The 17,952-nt window shown below is 40.6% G+C and overlaps 1 pseudogene; it reads left to right on the top strand.

The window, feature by feature from the left end:
- Positions 1-320: 320 nt before the first annotated feature.
- Positions 321-8,496, top strand: LOC143651341 (glycoprotein-N-acetylgalactosamine 3-beta-galactosyltransferase 1-like; annotated as a pseudogene).
- The last annotated feature ends 9,456 nt before the right edge of the window (positions 8,497-17,952 follow it).

Genomic DNA, 17,952 nt, shown 5'->3' with positions numbered 1-17,952 from the left:
CTGAATCTTACTACCAGAGCAATACTTTCAAACCGGCATACACATTTACCACCTAAGCCTTGCGGTTAAAGAGAATCACTAACAAGCCTGGGGGCTCTTCTGAAAGGGGCTTGCCTTGCTGCCACTGTTGCCCAGGAAGAATCTGGGCAGACTTAGGTAGTGAATGTTAAGTCACTTTCCAAGCCCCTGAGAGGAGGGACTGTCACTGGCCCTGTATCATCCTCGCTTCACCACTAGGAGGAGTGATAGGGAGCCACCACTGGTGTTAGAAAAATACTTTTGGGAAATGGGCCCTACATCTTTTAGAGCTGAATTTTTAAATCTTCCTCTGTGGATCAGCTATCAGAATTTTTTAAAAAATTCTCAGCTATTTAGTATTTTGTTGGAAGAACAAAGTGATATCCAGGCTCATATTCTTTGTACTGATCCTCAGGCTAGACCTTCAGATGATAATGGACAGAATCATTTAGGACAGATGAACTTCACTGCAGATGCCAACAAAATAAAGATAAGGACACAGGCACCAATGAAAATCTCTATCAGAAGGGTGAAATTCTTTGCTGGGTTTTGCCAGGACCTTGAAATTTAGAGAAAAAGGCCAAACACAAAAGCTACATGGGCCCAATGTTGTAATAAAGTTTTGTCTGTGACTTCAGAAGAAGATAAAGACTTCCCTACTGTGGGATTGAAAACAAAAGAAAGCAGAGATCAACTATAATGGAAAAAAAATTCTGTATGTTTATCACCATTATTTAGAGGATGCTGCTTGGTTTATGAAAGCAGATACTGATATATTTATCATACCAGACAACTTGATTGGATTCTTTCAAAAAATTACCCTGACAAAACTACTTACTTTAGAATAAGATTTAAGCCCTACATAAAGCAGGGCTATATGAATGGAGGAGCGAGATATGTATTGAGATAGATATCCTTAAAGAAATTTGTTGATACATTTAAAGTGGGGAAATGTACACATAATTCCTCTATGGGAGACTTAGCACCGGGGAGATGTATGAAAATTATGAATTCAGAAGCAGGAGATTCCAGAGATACCACTGGAAAAGAAACTTTTCATTGTGCCAGAACACCACTCAATCAAAGGTTATCTACCCAAAATCTTTTGGTACTGAAATTGTAGCTATTATCTTCCTGAAGAGGAACCCAGATGCTGTTCTGATCTTGAAATTTCTTTTCATTATGTTGACTGTTTTGGTTTGCTAACACTACTAGTACAGAATATATCAAGAATGGAATGGCATTTAAAAAGGGAATTTATTAAGTTACAAGTTTACAGTTCTAATGCCATAAGAATGTCCAAACTCAGGCATCCAGAAAGAGATACCTTGATTCAAAAAAAATCAATGTCTGCCACATGGAAAGGCACATAGCTGGTGTCTGCTGCTCCTTGTTCTGGTTTCATTGCTTCCAGCTTCTGATGACTGTGGTTTCTTCTCTGTGCATCTGTGGGCCTTCACTTCACTCCTTTGGGTCAAAACTCTTGGTTCTGGCTTGCTTAGCATCTCTTGGAAAGGTACATGGTGATATCTGCCAGGCTTTGTCCCTCCAGACATCTGTGTCTAAGCATCTGCTTTCTCTGTCATCACTCCAAGCATCTCCAAATGTCTGCATCTCTGTTGGCTCTGAAGCAACTGTTCAGTAATTGTCTGCATCTGAGGTTTCTCCAAAATGCCTCCCCTTTTAAAGGACTTCAGTGAACTAATCAATACCCACCTGAAATGAGAGGAGCCACATCTCCATCTAATCAAAAGCTTACACCCGCCAGCCAATCCTAAAGAACACCCAGGGCAATTCATAAGATTTCACAAGGGTTCCATGCACTAGAATAATTTTCCAGAACCTACACCCTCCAGATAGGTCCCTGGTCCAGATAAGTCCTGAAGTCTAGAGGGCTCACCTCTCCAGAACATCAGATAGTTCCATCTCTTTACCCCATATTAGTGACAGGCCTTTCCAATATGAAAAATTTAGAATGGCCATAGTGCAAATGCCCCTAAAGAGAGGGTTGATAAGATCAGATGTGATGGTGGAGCTATACAGTGAAGATAGGATTTGAAAATGAATATGAATGCTGAATCATCAAATTGATATCTCTTTTGGTTTCCAGTATCTGAGAGCAGCTAAAAGTAAAAACCTAAAATTGTGGAATTGTAACCCATGTTAAATTCTGAAATATATTCTACAATTAACTGTGGTGCTGCACTTTGAAGTTTATTGCTTTTTTGTATATATGTTATTTTTCACAAAAAAAGGAGGAGAAACAGTCAATTGTGATGATAAAAAAATATTTAAGCCCTCTAGCTTCCTAGATTCTGGAGGAGCTAGAAGGAAAAATCTGAGAGGACCATATGGTAGCCCATGACCAACTCTGGGATCTGTCCTGTAACTGCTTGTTGAAGAGTGCTTTAAAACTATTGCTTTATTATTTCTTTGCTTTGTGTATACATTATGCTATACAGTGAAAAAATTTTAAAAATTAAAAAAAAAGCTTAAACCTAATATTGGGTGTGCCACATCTGCATGGAAGTAATCTAATCAAAAGTTCCACCCTACAACATTGAATCAGGATTATGGAAAATGGCTTTTCTGGGGTACATGACAGTTTCAAATGAGAGCACTGACCATCTAACTATATATGAGTTAGAATACCTCATTTATCATCTTCATTCATTTGATTATTTATAATGGTGATATCAACCTGCCTTACCTAAGAACATACTAAAGGAAATAAGTGAAACATACAAAAATGATGATCAAAAAGTAAAATTAGGAAACTGTTGAAAGAAAAACATGAACGAACAGAGTTAAAATGTCTGACATTGCACTGAAGAAGGAATTCTATATTTCTGATGTACAATACTGGACTCTCAGCATGGAAGTTCTTTCTATATGAACATTCCATATTATAAATCTTCCATATGAATGACAGTAAATGGTAGCTTTAATGAGCTGTGAAGAAAGTTAAAATGTATTTTTCATATATGTATATTCTATATATAGAGAGAGAGAGAATATGTGTTTTAAAAATGGTGGCCCATTAGAAGGAATAGAAAAGAGATTTTGTTGCCAGTTCGTGACCACATGTGTTACTGTCATTGATAAACTAAAACAATTCAGTTTACTAAAACCACACTGTACCATGTTAGTAATACACACAATGCTAAAAAGCTTCTCCTTCCCCCCTAGTATGTAGAACTTGTCTCCCAGGGGTGTAAATCACCCTAGTGACATGGGACATGTCCCCCAGGTATGAGCCTGGCCCTGGCATTGTGGGAGGCAGAAGAGAAAAGAAACAAAATAAAATTTCACTGGCTGAGAGATTTCAAATAGAGTGAAGAGATCACTCCAGAGGTTATTCTTATGTGGTGTATATATATATATATATATTACTTCTGGGGAGATGTGGCACACCCAATATTAGGTTTAAGCTTTTTTTTTTTTTTTTTTTTTTTTTTTTTAGAAAGACAGAGAAGGAAGGAAGGATAGAAGGAAGGAAGGGAGGAAGAAAGGGAAACATCTTTAAACATTTTCTTATTTTATTATATTTTGTTTGTTTTGTTTATTTTTTACATGGGCTGGGGCCGGGAATCGAACCGGGGTCCTCCGGCATGGCAGGCAAGCACTCTTGCTCGCTGAGCCACCGCGGCCCGCCCCAATATTAGGTTTAAGCTTTTATTTAAAATATTTTCATTGTGTAGTATAATGTATACACATATGTATATCCGTTTGTAGTGTTTGGTGTATTGGAACAGCTAGTGCAAAATACCTGAAACTGTTGAACTGTAATCCAATAGTCTCAGTTCTTGAAAATGATTGAATAACTATACAGCTTTTTTTCTTTTTTTTTAGAGCTAAACAAGAATGGATTTATTTTGCATTTTATTCAACAAAAATTTTTTTTACACTTTCAGTTTTGTTTATTTATACCTGCTATAAATAAAAGATTGACTACTTTTAAAGTATATTTTTCAAGAACTGGTACATACAACATTAGTAATTGACACAAAAAAAATCTAAACAAATGGAAACCCAAGGCAATCATTAACTCCAAGAAAAAGAAAATGAATGTATGTATTACATAATGCATTATATGGCTCATCTAGGGTGCATGGGTGGTTCAGTGGTAAAATGCTCGCCTTCGATGTGGGAGACCCAGGTTTCATTCCCAGACCATGCACCCAGAAAAAAAAATGCTATATGGCTCATCTATGAATAATGATAATAACAGAAAACACACATTATTTACTGTAAGTTTTTTTATACACTGGTCCACAGTCTTATACCTAAAACCTTGAAAACATATGTGTTTCAAAATTTAAATCTGTCCTCCAGTGGAGTCTGAGCAGTATCCTATAATCAGTGTAAATTTTCATGGCAAAATGTGTGAAAATTCAAACTAAGTGGAATAAACAAAAACTTTAAATAGTTTTAGGACAGTTTAGTTCAGCTATTGCCACCAAATGAGTTATGAAAGAATTCTGAATGTCAGAACTTTTGGGGTTTCAGAATTGTGGATAAGAGGTGGAGACCAGAGTTAACTCACCCAATCTTCACATCATTCTTGTAAAATAGATCCTATTATATTCCTATTTTACATGTGAAGAACCTGAAGGAAGCACAGAAAAACTAAGTGGCTTAGTCCTAGGTCATATAACTAATAAGAATTGCCTAGTCATAAGATAAACACAGAATATTTTAGTGGCACTATTTGACCTTTAAAATGTTCATGACTTTGTTTATCTATTACTTTCTTAACTTTTTAAAAATTGCATAGTATAACATATATAGAAAGCAAAGAAATAAAAAAGCAATAGTTTTCATGGCACTCTTCAAAAAATGGTTACAGGATAGATGCCAGAGTTTGTCATGGGTTGCCATATAATCCTCTCTCATTTTTCCTTCTAGCTGCTCCAGAATATGGGAGGCTAGAGGGCTTAAATACTTTTCTATCATCACAAGTGACTTTTTTTCCTTCTCTTTTTTGTGAACAATAACAAATACAAAAAAAAGCAATAAATTTCCAAGCAAAAAGCACCGCAGTTAGTGGTAGAACATATTTCAGACATTGGCTTGGGTTACAATTTCACAGTTTTAGGTTTTTAGCTCTAGCTGCTCTAAAATGCTGAAGGCTAAGAGAGATATCAATTTAATGATTAAGCATTCATATTATTTTTAAGTCCTATCTTCTATGTATAATTCCACCATCAACTTTGATGTTTCCATATCTCTCATTGGGGTTGTTTGGGTTATGGCAATTCTAAATTTTTGATATTGGAAGGGTCTGTCACTAATACGGGTAAGAAGATGGAACTATCTGATGTTCTAGAGAGGCTGAGCTAGGTTTCAGGACTTATCTGGACCAAGGACCCATCAGGAGATTGTAAGTTTCTGGCAAGTTACTCCAGTGCGTGGAACCCTTCTGGAATCTTATGAATTGCCCTGGGTGTTCTTTAGGATTGGCTGGAATGGTCTTGGTTGGGGGTTGGCAGCTTATGATAGGTACCTATCATAACTTGCAGAGTAGCCTCTCAACTCTATTTGAGCTCCCTCTACCACCAATACTTTATTATTTACACTTTTCCCCCATTTGATCAGGATGGAATTGTTAATCCCATGGTGCCAGGTCTGGATTCATCTCTGGGAGTCCTCTCCTACATTGCCAGGGAGACTTTCACCCCTGGATGTCATGTCCTAAGTAGGGAGGAGGGCAATGATTTCACTTGCAGGGTTGGACTTAGAGAGACTGAGGCCACATCTGAACAACAACAGAGGTCCTCCAGAAGTAACTCTTAGGCATTACTGTAAGTAGTCTAAGCTACTTTGCTACCCACATAAGCTTCACAAGAGTAAGCCTCATGAGCTGACCGATGGCATGACCTATTGATTTGGGGAAACCACAGAGTGTGTAGTTTTTTAAGGTGTGACCTGTGATTGTGAAAAACTTGTGACTGACACTCCCTTTATCCAGTGTATGGACAGATAAGTAAGAATAAAAAAGATAAAAAATAAATAAATAGAATGGGGCATGGGGGGTATTGTATGTTTGGGATGTTCTTTTTTTACTTTTATTTTTATTTTTCTGCTTATTTTTATTTTTTGGAGTAGTGAAAATATGTTTTAAAAATTCATTGTGATGATGAATTCACAGTTATATGATGATACTGTGAATCACTGATTGCACACTTTGGATGAATATATGTGAATACATAATACATCTCAATCAAATTGCATTTAAAATGATCTGCTTTAATGAAAATTTTGAAAGAAAAACTTTGTTGTTCCATATTGTTCGTAAACTCAAGACATGAGCTTGTATTTGTAGAACAACGTAAAACAAAACCCTCCCTTCCAAGCCACACACAAACACACACACACACAAACACACAGTATGTCTAATGAAAATTTTCCTGTGATTATTTATAACTAGTAGTATTTATTTCAGAAAAGGGCAGCATATTAATGGCTCTTGTCCTAAAGTGCATTGCTAAAACCATATTTAAGAGAGAAGAACTAGGAAAATTAGGAATTACATAAAATTGGACGATAATAAACATATTACATTAAAATTTTGTGACACAAAGCTAAATCAGTACTTAATGAAATATTTATTCCATTTAAAACATGGCAGGGGAAGAAATTATAAACAGTTATGCCAAAAAGTTGGAAAAAGTAGACAGAGCAAACCAACAGGGTCCAAGAAGGAAGAAGGTAATAAACAACAGGAAAAAAATAAACGAAATAGAGAAAAATAGTTTTACAGAAGATTAACAAAACAAAAAACTGGTTCTTTCACAAGATTATTAAGATAAAATTCTGGCAGAACTGGGCAATACATTAAAGAAGAAAAAGTACAACTAAACTAACGCCCTGCCAACTTTGCCTAGAACGAGCCAGGCAGTAACTCTCTCAGGCTTTGGGAGCAGCAGGTGCATTCCCGTGCAGTTAACCAACTCTGCTGTTGTAGCAGGGTATACCCCTGTTCCAATAAAATGTTCTCTAAGGACACAGATATGAATTTCATATGATTTTCAAAGGGCCAAAACAATATTGTCCTTTTAATCTTAATTTAGCAATTTAAATTAAATTGCAAGCACCATTTTCAACTAGCTGCAAGGTGTGCAAAATGAACTCACCCCCAGCTGCTGTGTTCAGGGATGGTGCATCAAGGCCCAGTGCCATCAGCAGTTCCACCACCATGGGTCACACTCTAGTGCTTTTATGGGACAGGTGACACCCCAAGGGCTAGGAGAGCTGGACACCAGGAGGGCAAGAGTATTCTGTGAGGGGCTGGACCAGGCAGCACCCACCCTCCCAGGCCTGGGGCCCCCACTGTTGCACCCCTGGTGCTGGGTCATAGCCTTAGCCCAGCAGCTTCTGAAACAGGACGTGGACCCCAGAGGTCAGGCGACACCCGAGGTCAGGCTCAAAATCATTGCATTGCGCTGTGCAGCAGGGCACAAAGCTTTGCGGGCGCTGCTGCAAGTCGGGACCAAGCAGGTACAAGCAGCTGCAGGTTTCATACATAGCAGGGTGTGGAAACTTCCGATTCAGGCATCTTGGACCAATCATAAGGCAAGCGAGAAACGATAAGCATAATTGGGGATAGGTGAGGACGCGTTGCTACTTTTATATTGACCTTTATACTGTGCATGCACGAGGGACTTCCCAGCTAGTCTTCTTGAACACCTGCTAGGGTTAATGGCTCCCGGCTGGCATACTGACCACCTCACTTGGGGTTAATGGCTGCCAGCTGACTATGGCTCTTTTTGATAGCCTGTTGCAGGCTCCACACCCCTGCACCCCTTGCTCCCCTCAGCCAGACTGCGTGGCACTGGGTCTACGCCAGGGGAACGAGAAGCTGGTCCAGGCACCAATCGCACCCTGCCTCATGCCTGCACCAGCACCTGGTGGCCAGTCCGCAGTCACAGTGAGTGCGAGGGAGGGGGACATCCGGAGGCTGCAGCAGGACCAGAGCCTGGAGTGTGGGTCTGGTACCATCCAGGACAGCTGAGGTAGTGGTACCCGTGATGATACTCGGAGCGCTCTCTCCGGGGAAGTGGGGGAGATCCTGGCACCAGAGACCCACGGGTCCTGAGAAGGCCCCCAGCCCTGTGCGGCCCTCTGAAGGGGCTTTCTGGTGACCTGGGTGGGGTAGGGGGTCCCTATTCCCTCTCTTCCCCACCCTCACCCCACTGGGGACAGCCCCCTCGCCGTCCTGAGGTCCTGGCGGTTCCCCCCACCCACCACCCTGCAGTTCCCCACCTGCTGTCCTGCAGAGGGTCCTGGCGAGGCCCTAACACCCCCTCCTTCCCAGTCTGGGCCCTCCACCCCACCCCCGAAGCCCTGGCCGAGCCCCCTGCCCGAGGACCTGGCGATCCCCCATCCCTGCGGTTTCTAGGGCCTGGGGGTCCCCCCACCCAGTCACCCCACAGTAATTCATCTGCCCTCCTGCAGGGGGGCCCGCCTAGGCCCTAGTGCCCCCTCTCCCCATCCTGAGCCCCCTCCCAGTCTCTGGAAGTGCTTAATACTTTAAATTCTTAAGCTGGTTCTGTCATCCAGCCTACCTCTGCTCCATGCCTGGCCTCCCCAGCCCCTTTAATGCATTTTCAAGCATTTAGAAATTGATTTATTGGCCTCTTCCTCCCACCGCACACCTTCCTTTTTTTTTCTCTTGACTGCGTCCATCTACCCTGACTTCAATGCAGCCCACCTCCCGAGTTTTAATTTGGGTGGCTCAAAGGACTGTTTTCATTACCAATTTAGAGTGGCTTGAAAGGACAGGGTTTTAGGAAATGAAGTTCATTTTTTTTTCCAGCTAAGTGTGAAATGCTTGATAAAAACCCAAATGGCAGTGCCTGTAGGTAGTGTGATGGAAAATGTCCCTGGATATGTGTGTCCCTCTCTGGTTGGCCCTAGGATTTGACCTGCCTGAGATATCTCAAGTGCTTAGAAGTAACAGCACACACCCAAGGTAAGAGGAGAGGCCTTTATGGCAAGATCTGAGGTTATAGCTTCTGTTTTTCAGTGTTCTCTCTTCTGTGCTCCTGTGCTATAACATTACTATCTAGGCAATGTTTCCTGTGGGAATCTGAATGTGCACCATCAATTGATCCAGATATTTCCAGAGCCATCTAAATTGCTTTCTTAAAGAGAAAGATGGCATTCTATCACCCAGTGTTTTGAAAGGAAAGGAGGGTAACTATGAGGACCTGAGAGATTAAAGCTGTGTAAAGCTCTGACTTCTCTTACCGTGGTTGGAAGCTAAAATGGGCTGATAAATAAAGTTTATACCCTATGGTTTCAGTTAATGCATTAAAGTTGTTCATTCAAAGAAAATCTGTATTTTTAAAAAAGGAGTTTGTTTCCTTCTATACCCTTTCCCATAGGGCTTTATGTGACTGGATAGGAGAGGCTGTCTGAATTCCTTACACGCCAGTAGGTAAATCCTTGCCCAACACTTAAGCAAACAGTGCACTGAGGCCCCATTGTATTAGTTATCTACTGCTGTGTAACAAATTATCCTAAAATTTAGATGCCTAAAGTGACATTTCTTATCTCACGCAGTTTCTGAAGGTCAGGAATCTGGAGAGGCTTAGCTTGGTCAGTTCTGGCTCAGGGTCTCTCCTGAGATTGCTGACAAAGATAAAGCCAGGTCTGTACTTGCTGAGCTGTACTCCGTTTAAGCTCACTCACTTGGCTTTTGGCAGGAGGCCTCGTTTCCTCATCAAGCACATTTCTTCCTCAACCTGTTCCCATTATGGTCCCGTAAAAAAAGTGTTCTAAGAGAGAGCATGCACCCATGATGACCAAAACCACAGTCTTTTGGTAACTTAATTTTGGAATTGAAGTAACATCATTTGTCTTATATAATTGGTCCCACAGACCAACTCTGGTACAGTGAGGGAAAGACTACATGAGGTATGAATACCAGGAAGCATGATTCATGGGGGTGGGGGCACGTATGCCTACCAAAGCCATTCATTCACCATTCCAACCTTTCTCCATAATCTCAGGCATTGTTCCATTACTATGGAAGAATTATTTGGTTTCTAGCTAAGTAAAGCCCTTTGCTTCTGTACTAAATATAAAAGACTCTTGGTTATTCAAGGATTTTGTTCCTAGATGTCTCCTCTTTGTCCTGGATTGTTAAGTTTTCTCTCTCTGGATTGTCTCATCAGCAAACATACTGATTTTAGTACCACTTCTCATTACATGTCCTTCTCATGCCACATCCCTGTCCTGCTTATTTTATTTTATTTGTGTTTATGGTTACATCAACATTTCTCCTGTGTTGTCTGTATTTGTGGTGTCCAGTTCATTTCCCCTTCTCCTTCAAAATCCTCTTGTGGAGGGCACCAATGAATTCCACATCACTTAGTGCAGTGGTCCATCTTTAGTTTTCAATGTATTTGATCCATTGTCAACATTTGCCAGACTTTATTTCCCCCTGCTTCAAAATAGTTGTTCATTTGGTTTCCAGGATGCCTCCTGTCTCAGTAGCTCTGAATTCCTTCTTGTGCTCCTTTTCTGTTTCCTTCTCATCTCCTTGAGCTCTATCTGATGGTATGACCTGGGTTCATTTTGCTCCAACTGATTTTTTCCCTAGGCGATCTCATCCAATCTTATATTAAAATAATGCTGTATGCTGAAAGCTCCAAAATTTATGTCCCCACCCAGACCTTTCCCTCATCTCTAGTCTAATAGATCTACCCACTAAGCATCACCTTGTGCATGTCATCCTCTTTTTCACATCCCACATCTAATACATCGATAACATTTGTGAGATATACCTTAAATATTGTGATCCTGAAACAACTGCTTAGTATGACCACTTCTGTACTCTGATAGCACCATCATCTTTTTTCTGTATTATTTCAATGTCTTTATAACTTGTCTTCTTGCTGCCCTATTACCCTCTACATTCTGCACACATCAGCCAGTGTGATCCTTTTGAAACATAAGTCAGACCATATCATACTTCAGAACCTTCCAGTGACCTCCCATCACACTCAGAGTAAAAGCCAAAGAACTTGGAATGGCCCACATAGCTCTACAAGATCTTGGCTCTGCCCCATGACCACCAGTTCATTCTTTGATCTCATTTCTGACTTCTCTCTGTTTTCATTGGCTCACCTATAGGCCATTGCATAAATGTGTTAAGTGTGATCCAATCTCAGAGCCTTTGTATTTTGCTTTCCCTTTGGTAGAATACTCTTCCTCCATATAAACATAACATCGGTCTGTGTTTATACTCCCTGTCCCTGCTCTATTTTTCTCCATAGTAATTATAATCATCTGATATACTATATATCTGAATTTCTATCTGTTAGCCATCTGTTTATCTAAGTTTATTGTCTAATTGCCCGTACTGGAATGTCAGCTCTCTTATAAGACAGGGACTTTGGGTGTCTGCTGTCCCTCCAGAACCTAGACCAGCACCTGGTATATGATAGGTTCACCAAGCTTGTTGAATGAATGGTCTTCTGCTCAGATTCCTCTCAAACACCACCTCAATGCCTCCCCCACCCCCCCACCTTTATTTTTCTTGTGGTCACAAGAATATCAAAATTGTGAAAAGTTTTCCTTGTTATTCCTGTGTCATGTCTCTCTTTCTTTGTTCTTTTATGGACAGGGATTCAATGTATTTCATAGCCACCAAAAATAGTCAACATCAAATTATTAGCAAACATGAATATATGACTACATATAGAACCTCTTAGGAGGTTTCCAAAAATTAACGATTTCTCCCTCTTTACTGAAAAAAATATTCCACTTCCTTTTTCCATTGCTTTTTGCTTCTGGACTCAGGAATTCTAATGTAGCAGTATTACCTTATGGCCAATTTGAGGTGGTGAGAAATAATAGTGACTTTCACCTTTGTAGTTCTTGACAATTAGTTTACATGGACACAAGCTATTTTAACATTATCCATGTAAGTTCCCTGTACTTGTAAGTTACCTGATTCTCAGTCCATTCCTCATTCCTTACCTTAATGTATGTATTAATTAATCAGTCATTTAAGTAACACTGAATAATACAATCTTGAGTGTCCTGTTCTGGTTTGCTAGCTGCCAGAATACATTATGCCAGAAATGGAATGGCTTTTAAAGAGGGGAATTTAATAAGTTGCTAGTTTATAGCTCTAAGGCCCAGAAAATGTCACAATTAAAACAAGACTATAGAAATGTCCAATTAAGGCATCCAAGGACAGATACCTTGATTCAAGAAGGCTGATAGCATTCAGGGTTTCTCTCTTGGCTGGAAGGGCACATGGCGAAGTCTGTGAACTTTCTATTCTGGCTTTGTGTTTCATGAAGGTTCCCGGCAGGCATTTTCCTTCTTCATCTCCAGTAGTCTCTGGCTGATGGACTCTCTGCTTCATTGTTTTGCAGCATTGTGAAGCTTTCTCTTGGCTGTCTTCATTCTCCAGCTTTTTCCCAGGTGCTTCTTTTTTTTAAGGATTCCAGTAAAACCAATCAAGACCCACCAGGAATGGGTGAAGACATGTCTCTAGCTAATCAAGTTTAATATCCACACTTGATTGAATCACATCTCCATGGAGATAATCTAATTGAAGTTTCCATAATATAATGCTGAGTAGGGATTAGAAGAAATGGCTACCTTTACAAAATGGGATTAGGATTGAAATATGACTTTTCTAGGGTACATAAATCCTTTCAAACCAGTCATAATTTGCCCATGGTCTGCACTCCTGCCACATTACCTTCTGTTTCCCAGACCAGAGCTATGGCTTCTTGGAGAGTTCCTTACAGTAAATTGAATGAGGAAGAGAAAAGTTGGGGCTGGTTTACAGATGATTTCACCTGAAAGTGGGCAGCTGCAACATTACAACCCCTTTCCAGGATATTCCTGAAGGACAGTGGGGAAGAGAAATTCTCCCAGTGGGCAGAACTTTGAGCAGTGCATCTGTTTGTTCATTTTGCTTGGAAGGAGAACTGGCCAAATATGCATTTGTATACTGACTTATGGACTGCTGCTAATGGTTTTGCTGGATGGTCAGGGACTTGGAAAGAGCGTGATTGGAAAATTGGTGACACATGCTCTGGGGAAGATGTACATGGATAGACTTTTTTGAGTGGGCTAAAAACATGAAGATATTTGTGTCCCATGTGCATGTGCATCAGAGGGTGACTTCAGCAGAGGAAGGTTTTAATAATCAACCAGATAAGAGGACCCATTCTGTGAATACCAGTCAGCTACTTTCCCCAGCAACTCCTGTCATTAGCCAGTGGGCTCATGAACAAAGAGGTCATGGTGGTAGAGATGAAAGGTATGTATGGGCTCAGCAACATGGACTTCCACTCACTGAGGATGTGCTGGTTTGAAAGGATGTATGGACCCTAGAAAAGCCATGTTTTAATCCCATTTCTTAAAGGCAGAATAATCCCTATTTAATACTGTATGTTTGAAACTAATCAGATCATCTCCCTGGAGATGTGATTAATTAAGAGTGGTTGTTAAGCTGGATTAGGTGATGACATGTCTCCACCCATTTGGGTGGGTCTTGATAAGTTTCTGGAGTCCCATAAAAGAGGGAACATTTTGGAGAATGGAAGAGATTCAGAGAAAGCAGAGCAGAACGACATAGCCATGAGAAGCACAGTCCACCAGCCAGTGACCTTTGGAGATGAAGAAGGAAAATGCCACCCGGGGAGCTTCATGAATCAGGAAGCCAGGAGAAGAAGCTAGCAGATGACACTGTGTTCACCATGTGCCCTTCCAAATGAGAGAGGAACCCTGACCATGTTCACCATGTGCCTTTCCACTTCACAGAGAAACCCTGAAATTCATCAGCATTCTTCAACCAAGGTATCTTTACCTGGGTGCCTTAAATTGGACATTTCTATAGACTTGTTTTAATTGGGACATTTTCTTGGCCTTACAACTGTAAACTAGCAATTTATTAAATTCTCCTTTTTAAAAGCCATTCTGTTTCTGATATATTGTATTTTGGCAGCTAGCAAACTATAACAAGGCTGACCTGGCTATAGCCAATGCTGAGTGTCCAGTATGCCAGCAGAAGAAACCCACCTTTAGCCTTCAATATGGCACCATTCCCCAAAGTGATCAGCCCACTACATGGTGGCAGGTTTATTACATTGGACCACTCCCATCATGGAAGGGGCAGTGATTTTCTTCTAACTGAAATAGATACATACTCTGGATATGGGTTTACTTTCCCTGCATGCAATTCTTCTGCCCAAACTACCATCAGTGGACTTACAGAATGCGTTATCCATCATCATGGTATTCCATACAGCATTGCTTCTGATCAAGGAACCCACTTCACAGAAAATGAACTGTGGGAATGGGCACATACTCATGGAATTCTCTGGTCTTGCCATGTTCCCCATCATTCAGAGGCATCTGGATTAATAGAATGGTGGAATGGCCTTTTGAAAACTTAATTACAGTGACAACTAGGTGGCAATACCCTGCATGGCTGGGGTGATGTTCTCCAGGAGGCTTTGTATGCTCTGAATCAGTGTCCATTGTATGGTACTGTTTTTCCCATAGCTGGAATCCTTGGGTCCAGGAACCAAGGGGTGGAAATGGGAATGACACCATTCACTATTACCCCTAGCAATCCACTAGGAAACTTTTAGCTTCCTGTCTCTGTGACCTTGAGCTCTGCTGGTCTACAGGTTTTAGTTCCAGAAAGGAGAGTACTTCCACCAGGAGAGACAACAATGATTCCATTGAACTGGAGTCTAAGACTGCCACCTGGTCACTTTGGGCTACTCATTCCCCTAAATCAATAAGCCAAGAAGGGGATTACTTTACTGACTGTGGTGATTGCCTCTGACTATCAGGGGGAAATAGGAATGCAGCTATACAATTGAGGTGAAGAATTTTCTTGGAATATAGGAGTTTCACTGGGGCATCTTTTAGTACCACCATGCCCTGTGATTAAAATCAATGGAAAACTGCAACAACCCAATTGATACAGGACTACCAATGGCTTTGGAACTTCAGGAATGAAGGTTTGGGTCACCCCATAAGCCAAAGAACCATGGCCAGCTGAAGTGCTTGCTGAGGGTAAAGGGAACATGGAATTGGTAGTAGAAGAAGGTAGTGATAAATATGAACTGAGACCACATGATCAGTTATAGAAATCAGGACTACAATACTGTTTTGTTCATGTTATAGTATTTAAGCTGTAAGATATCAAGTTTAAGAGTAAATATTGCCCAAGGACTTGCACCCTATTTGGGGCAGATTTAATGTGTTTCTGTTTGTACACAGGACAGTTGAGTATTGTTACACAAGGAAAAAAATGTGTCTGTTACTGTTTTCTATTTAGAGATTAAGTATGCTTTAAGATGATATGCGTTGCTGCCAAGTTGACAAGGGGTGGACTGTCATGATCTGGTTCATGTGTCAAATTGGCCAGGTGGTGGTGCTCAGTCATCTGGTCAGGCAAGTGCTGGCCTGTCTGTTGCTATGAGGACATTTCATGTACTTAAATTGTGATTACGTCAGCTGCATTCAATCTGATTGTGTTTGTAATCAGCTAAGGGGAATGTCTCCTGCAATGATTGATGCTTAATCCAATCACCAGAAGGCTTTTAAGAAGAATTCAGAAGAGACAGTCACTCTTCCTTCTTCAGTCAGTGAGCCTCTCCTGTGGAGTTTGTCCAGACCCTTCATCAGAGTCACCAGCTTCACAGCCTTCCCTATAGACCTTAGACCCTTACATTGCCATGGTTTCCCAGACAGCCTCTCCTGAGAGTTCATTGAAGAACTTCATAGGAGTTACCATCTTTCTGCCTGCCCTACAGATCTTTGACTCTACATAGCATGGTTACGTGATATACATTTTATAAATTTTATATCTATGGGTTATCTCCTGCTGATTCTGTTTCTCTAGAGAACCCTAACTAATACACTGACCAAATTACTCTGGGATTTATCATGGCATCACACTAACCTGGACAAGCCAACAAAATCTCATGCCCTATTCAAGATTCCATGTACTTATGGTGCTCAACTAAACTGACCATACAAGTTAAATTAAGAAAAATCAGTAGTGTTTCTGTGCCCTAATAATGAGCGATCTGAGAAGGAAATCAAGAAAAAAATTCATTTATAATAGCAAGTAAAAGAATAAAATATCTAGGAATAAATTTAACCAATGATGTAAATGACTTATACATTGAAAACTATGAAACTTTGCTAAAAGAAATCAAAGAAGATCTAAATAAATACAAGTACATCCTATGTTCATGAGTGGCTAATATTGTTAAGATGTCAGTTTTAGCCAAAATGATTTAGACAGTCAACCCAAATTCCAATGTATTTCTTCATGGAAATAGAAAAGCCAGTCATCACATTTGTTTGGAAGTATAAGGGGCCCCAGACAGACAAACCATCTTGCAAAAAGAAGAGCAAAAGAAGAACACAGTCGGAGGATTCACAATCCTTATTTTAAAATTTATTGCAAAGTGGTGGTAGTCAAAACTCATGGTAATGGCACAAGAATTGAGATATAGACCAATGGGGTAGAACTGAGAGTTCAGAAACAGACCCTCATATCTATGGCCAATAGATTTTGACAAGGCTCCCATGTGCACTCATTTGGGAAACAACAGTCCCTTCAACAAATCATGCTGGGAGAACTGAATATTCATTTGCAAAACAATGAAGAGGGATGGTGTTCTAGTTTGCTAGCTGCCGGAATGCAACACACCAGAGATGGATTGGTTTTTAATAAAAGGGGATTTATTTTGTTGGTTCTTCAGAGGAAAGGCAGCTAACTTTCCACTGAGGTTCTTTCTTACGTGGAAGGCACAGGATGGTCTCTGCTGGTCTTCTCTCCAGGCCCCTGGGTTCCAACAACTTTCCCCGGGGTGATTTCTTTCTCCATCTCCAAGGGCCTGGGCTGAGCTGCAAGTGCTGAGATGAGGAATGCCAAGCTGCTAGTCTGTGCCACATTGCGTTCTCTCATTTAAGCACCAGCCAATTAAGTCAAACGTCACTCATTGCAGCAGACACGCCTCCTAGCCGACTGCAGATGTAATTGGCAACAGATGAGGTTCACGTACCGTTGGCTTATGTCCGCAGCAACAAGATTAGGCATGCTCACCTGGCCAAGTTGACAACTGAATCTAACTAACACAGATGGCCTGTCACATTAGACACAAAAATTAACCCAAAATGAATCAAAGACTAAATTTATGAACCAGGAGTATAAAACTCCCAGAAGGAAATGAGAGGAAGCATCTTCAGGATCTTGTGTTAGGCAATATTTTCTTAGACTTTACACCCAAAGCACAAGCAACAAAAGAAAAAAAATAAGTAAATGGGACCTCATCAAAATTTAAAACTCTTTTTGCTTCAAAGGACTTTATCATGCAAGTGAAAAGACAGCTTATTCAATGGGAAAAAATATTTGGAAACCACATATGCAATAAGGGTCTAATATCCAGAATATGCAAGGAAATCCTACAACTCAACAATATAGACAAATACCACATTTTAAAAATGGACAAAAGAACTTGAAAAGCAGGAGGTTTAACTGTTAATTCTAGATTCTGAGATACTGAGCAGTTAGTAAATAACATGATCTTTCCAAGAAATTTCCCCAATTCATTGGCTCAAAGAGGAATACTGTTGGCTTTTGCCCAGGATCTGTAAAAGGACAAACAGCTAGTAATCCTCTTTCCAGGATATCCTTCATGGCAAGGATGATGGCTTATAACTCTGCTAATTGGGCTGAACTGTGCATGCCATCCCATCTGTGGAAGGAAGTAGTGACCAAGTGGGCTGTAGCTGCCATCTGGTAAGTTCCATCAAGTGTGGCCATGCCTTTTACCATTGACAGAGTATACTGGCTATCTTGCCTCCTTGGGCATTTTGTACCAAGAGGCTCCCCATTTTGCAATGGGCTTATGTAATGGGGTGGCCATT

This window comes from Tamandua tetradactyla, chromosome 12, assembly GCF_023851605.1.
Source record: "Tamandua tetradactyla isolate mTamTet1 chromosome 12, mTamTet1.pri, whole genome shotgun sequence".
NCBI lineage: Eukaryota > Metazoa > Chordata > Mammalia > Pilosa > Myrmecophagidae > Tamandua > Tamandua tetradactyla.
This window is presented reverse-complemented; position numbering and strand designations above follow the sequence as displayed.